Source organism: Antrostomus carolinensis, unplaced genomic scaffold (assembly GCF_000700745.2).
Source record: "Antrostomus carolinensis isolate BGI_N321 unplaced genomic scaffold, ASM70074v2 scaffold15756, whole genome shotgun sequence".
NCBI classification, from domain to species: Eukaryota; Metazoa; Chordata; class Aves; order Caprimulgiformes; family Caprimulgidae; genus Antrostomus; species Antrostomus carolinensis.
Genome location: NW_010319926.1, coordinates 1,730 through 7,372, shown reverse-complemented (window position 1 = coordinate 7,372; position 5,643 = coordinate 1,730). Strand labels below are relative to the sequence as shown.

The window sequence follows — 5,643 nt, the reverse complement described above, 5'->3', positions numbered from 1 at the left end:
GGATCTGGTCTTGCTCCCTGCATTATCAATATGTACACTGCTATTCACTACACAGGGAGAAGGATTAGACTTCAAATTCCTCAAGTAAAAAGACATGAATGCTTTGACAAACATAGTCTCTCACATGTCCCTCCTTTGACATGGCAGGCATATGGCATAGGAACAAGGCTGTCTCCATTTCCTCTAAACTTCCTTTTGGAGAAAGAGTCCTACCCTTCACATTGCTGCCAAGCGTATCCTCGAGCTGCTTTGAGAAGCATACGAGCATGTACTGAGCTGGCACTGCCATTACCATAATTAAACATTATAATCAAACAGGCTTCAGTCAGCTGTCAGACCTGACTACACTAGGAGCTGTGCAGACACACTAGATGGCTCTACCCTTCCTCAAGAGTAAACTGTCCCTATGTGTGAGGCACACAAAGAGTTACATCTCAAAGGACTGAAGAAAAGGCTGTTTAATTACATCCCACAGACTACCCCATCACCTTGGACAAATACTTTCCTTGGGCAAAAGGTCACCTAGTTACCCAAATACTGTAGAATTTCTCATTTTGGGACCATAGGGGAATACATACTTACAATCATCTCTTTAATATGAACACTGACCATTTCACTGGTTAAACACTCAAAATTCAACATTTGGGTATTGTAACAGAAATGAAACATTCTGAAATGTTATTAACAAATGGCAACAAAACCCTCTTCTCCCTACCAAACTGTAGAGAGGATACAAAGGAGCCTCATGCAGTTTCAACATCAGAGAATCACAGAGAGGAAACTAAAATAAAAGATCCTCTGATCTGTGCAGTGGGATTCTGGAGGTGTTAATGGGCTTCCCCACAAAATTTTAGACAAGAAACTGGACAAGAGGGCTAATTTTATTCCTGGATGTTCCCTTTATCCTAGTTTTAGGCTCCCTTAATGCTCTTTCAATACAGACTTTGGCAGTTTATTGTTTAAAGATTGAACAGTGGTGAAAAACACATTCATTACTGCTTGTCATAGAGATGTTGATGAATTCCAGACACATGCAATTAAGCTGTAATTCAACACAATAACAGACTAAACAGGCAAGTGTAGACAAACAAGAAAAAAAAATCAACCCAACCCACAATTCCTAGAGGATTCTATAATCTTTCTGTTGAAAAAAGGGGTGCATAATCTTATTTTAGTTATCATATGAAAGCATAGTACTTGCTTCATTTTAATCCATGCAATGGTATCAGGATGTGTCATCTAAACAAGGCAGAAAAAAATATTAGACACACTGGAATATTTTTGCTAAAGGAGAAGTGTAGGACCTTTTTCTCCCAGAAGTTTTAAAGTAAAACACATACATCTTAAAAATGGGATGCATTGCATCTTGCATTCCTTAAAGATAAATTCAGCCAATTTGATTTATCAGAATACCCTCTCTACAAAAAAAGCAACTAGTGTCACTGAGAAGTTGAATTCCCCTAATGACATTTAAATTGAAATGAAAGACATGTATTCTAGGCCTATGTTTAGTTTCATGTTGTGATAGTTTAACAACATGAAACTACTCTATCCTAGCAAAAACCAGGACACACGTAAATCAAGAACTACATGTCCTGATAAATCTTCACACTGACTATTGTTGTATTGATTCTGTTGGTTTTCAAACCACGAGAAGAATCATAGAATTGTGGTTTTTTTCCTAACTCTGGCAATGTTTTACTCTCTATAGATATGGGGAAATACGGCAAAATCCACTTATAACCTATGCTTCAAGTGGAAGAGTTAGTTACACAAGACATTTTGGTACATTATTTGAAATCATCAGGTCTATGCTGTCATACTAGCAAGATATCAGGATCTCTTCGTCAACAGTGTACAGCAACTGACCCTAGGAATGTGATATAGTAGCATGATACATTTCATAGCCCTTTTTCATCACGCTTAAGAGATGTTCATGAAGGTGGAATTTATAACACTCATCAGCACTAGGTCATACTAATTAAAGTACACATGGCCACAGTGATTTCACCAATGAAAGCAACCTCTACTCCTTTAAGAAGGCTATGTATTTTTACATGAAAACTATGATTAATTTCACCCATGCGCACTCAGTATTTGTGTTAAAGTAATGAGATGTTAGAAAGCTTACCACTCACTTGATTCCCATGCAACCAGAACAAAATCATTTTACACTTCACAAAATTGGATTTTGTTTTGTTTTGCTTTATTGTATAAATCCTTTAAAGGAAGGGCAGGCATGAAGAAAAGGTAACAAAAGAGATTTAGTCTTATGAGTCCTGTAAGTTTCTTATTTCTTCATACAAGCCAAAGAAAGTTCCCGTGAGTCAAGATAGACCCTCCACCCCTCAGCTTTTCCTATCAAGAAAGAGAAAAGTCCAAGCCCTTTTGGAAGAAACACGGTGCTTGAGCCGCGCTTGCGCAACAGCTATTACACCATTTCTGGCTCCATCAAAAAAGAGAGTTAACCTTTCAGATTATTTTTTTTCAAATGTGCTCTACCTACCACAATAAGCTTCAGTCTCTGGGACTACTAGATTGGTGCTACATAAAAAAACTGCTCTGTTAAAAAGTGGCTTTCACTTAACTTTAATGTGACCCTAAAACTAACAACTACGACCAAAGTAATCATGGTGATATACATGAAGCTAACCTAAAAGGCTGATTACTTTAAAGTTAAGTTGTGAGAAAGTTAAAACAAATTATATTTTTCAAGTCATATTTTAAAATAAAGGAAAAAAAATTACTCCATGTAAAGAATCACAAATGAAAGTGGATCATAAAATTCCAAAGTGTATTTATTAATTCTTCTCTTAAAAAAAAACCAAAACAAACAAACCCCCCCTCCCACAAAAAAACCCAGCCAAAACCAAAACCTTTGTCAAATGCTTCCAAAAACTCACCTCGAACTTCGGGAGAGAATCGAGCTGAATGGCGAGACACAAAAAGTTTCAGTTCTTGATCCAAGTTGCATTCAATCAAGTTTGTGTCCCATGATCGGATTCCTGAAATTCAAAAATACAAAACACAGCTAGCTTGATAAATGAGCACTGGAAGATTTAACTAAGTATTCCTCCATTTGCATTCATGCTATTTGCATATTTCTAAATTCCAAACCCAGCCTCCCTTCCTTTCAAGGCACATAGCTATTTTTGGGAAGTCCTGAGTGCTCTGGAGGAGCACTTTGGGCAGGAATTAGTCACAAGCAAGAGGAAATCTGCCTTTCCAAAGGGTGACCATCCTTTAAGGCGCACTGGCTTCAGGACTGCTGGTCCCACATCTCAGAAGCCACATTACAAGAAGTTACTGATGTCCCTGAACTGACTTTAAAATACCAACACAGTGAATTACAAAACTGAAAGAATTAATCACTTGTAGGACACATCAGTCACCTTGTAGGACCATTGAAATTATTGCTCTGAGAAAAAAAGGCAGCACCATCTAGCATGTTGCAAATTAATTTTTAAATACAAAGTATTAAATTGCTGACTTCTTCATTCAAAAGCTTTGAAGCATCCTATATTTTAAATTAAAATTTAAATGATGTTTTATTTATGAAGCACCTAAATTCTAGTTTTGAGATTTAAAAATGCTACGCTTGATCTTTTTTTTTTTTTTTTAAAAAAAAAAGAAGAAAAAAGAAAAAAACCAAACCCCAACTAAATAGCACATGTCTATTCCCTAGTGTTTTTCCCCATGGCTACTTAGAGAGTGAAACACTTGACACATATATGACCAGACATCTATTATTCCAAAATATATTTTAAGGATTTAAATTTGACCAAGAAAAAAAAATCATTGCAGCCAAAAGACAAATTTTATAGTTTCCTTTCGTAAGATTCTGGTGGCTGAATAAATTTTTACAACCTCACAGGAGAACATGCTTAACATTTTTCTATAATTTTCATGTTTCAAAATTGTTCTGAAAAATCTTCTGGTTTTGAAAAATAATGAGCAGGTAGTTGCACTACACGTAAGTCCAGGTACTGCTGCAATTTTGAACACTGACATTACAGTGATTTTTTTTCCCCCCTAAAGGAACATCATTAGACTTAACACAAATTAGCTGGCAAACACTAAAGGACTGCAGGTGAGGAAGTGTCTGGTGGCCCCTCCCCACATGCCTGACTGTGTCTTTGCATGAAATGGTTTAAGTTAAATCACTTTGGGGTTTGGTGAGGAGATGTTTGAATAGCTGTATGGCCAAACTCTCACCGCGAGACTAGCATTAACACTCCTGCTGGTAACTCTGTCAGGGTTTCAGGCTGTGAATGTTACTGTCAACACTACCTCCCATGCTATATTCTCTTTCAAGGCAGCAGAAACGTCAGGACTGGTGCTGGCAGAAGCCATGTTGTAGGGCTGAAGGACGAGGAGAAAGAGGGAGAAGAGTAGAGAAACCAGATCTGCAGTGCTGCTCTCCCACTGCAGCTCTGGGTAGGTTCTCCATGCAAATATGAACATCTGCATTTCAAGAGCCTGAAGCCTGTCCAGGGAGAATTCATCCAGGGCTTTTCCTTGTCAGCATCCCAGTCCAGGTAGGAGCATGCTTACTGGGATATGCTACCAGCTATTAAGTAGCTACCATTTGAAACTCTAAATTAATTTGGAAATACAGTATTGCCCATGTGTTTCATAATCACTTAAGAGAAAAACAACTGAGCTATAACCAGCCACCTCCACTTCCTGACTAATTCATCTTTGTTCAGAGGCATAAGCAGTGAGTCTCTTCTGCAAGTCTCCTTATTTTCATTTCTCAAAAATCTCTTAGCCATATGGTGCATTTTTGGGGCGTAGTTTTGGCAGATAAATACAGCTCAGCAGGCTTTAATGTCTTCCAGATGCTGGAATATTTGAAAGCAAGAAACTAAAGATGATAAAATATCACACATGTACAGCACATATGAAAACTGACCAGAAAACCAACATTGAACATGAAACTAAAGTATGTTGAATGCATGAATGCTGAACTTCAAGAAGCTAGAAGATAACTATCTTGCTGGCCCCTGACAGCAAGCTTGTGTGGGGAGATGACAAAGCTTTCTGGAGGTCACTTAAGCAATATGGACTATGACTCAGCAGTGCTGCTAATGATATACCCTGTCCATCATCCCTAGCTGCTTTTGTCATGAATCCAAATTTGCTGTAGGGCTAAGATTCTGACTAGGTGTAGTTAAGACTGCTGAGACAGGCAATGTCCAAAATACAGGACCTGAGGCAAAATAAACAGGAGGGCAGGGAGAAAAAACCTAGATGTTCCATGCACACAGGAGGCCTAGAAGCTGAAGCTGTGACATGGATAGAACATCCCAAATCTGCAGCTGCATGATTCAGCAGTCTGGATGCAAAAATTATCCATGTACATTATAAAGCAGCATAATATATTATATACATTATATAACCAAATCAGCTTTGGGTAGAACAAAGGTAAATCTGTAACTAAAATCCAAGGTCAATCCAATGACGTAGATCCTTAACAGCATGGATGTAACCACTGGAAGCATGGCTGAACTGGAGCTATTTCTTTCTTTCTGCAGTCCTGGGAATGCAATGCCACTAGACATAGGACTAATCAGACTGCATGCAGGACACACCCAATAGCATCTGACAAATCAGTGGAAAAATCTTGAAGCTTTGTTTTCA

The 5,643-nt window shown here is 38.0% G+C and overlaps 1 protein-coding gene across 1 annotated transcript in view; it reads right to left on the bottom strand.

The window, feature by feature from the left end:
• Positions 1-3,000, bottom strand: part of MAP1B (microtubule associated protein 1B) — a 66,338-nt gene extending 63,338 nt beyond the window's left edge. The window contains exon 1 of the mRNA XM_010169447.2: positions 2,904-3,000. The gene's annotated coding sequence lies outside the window, so the exon portion shown is untranslated. The remainder of the gene's footprint in view (positions 1-2,903) is intronic.
• Between the last annotated feature and the right edge of the window lie 2,643 nt (positions 3,001-5,643).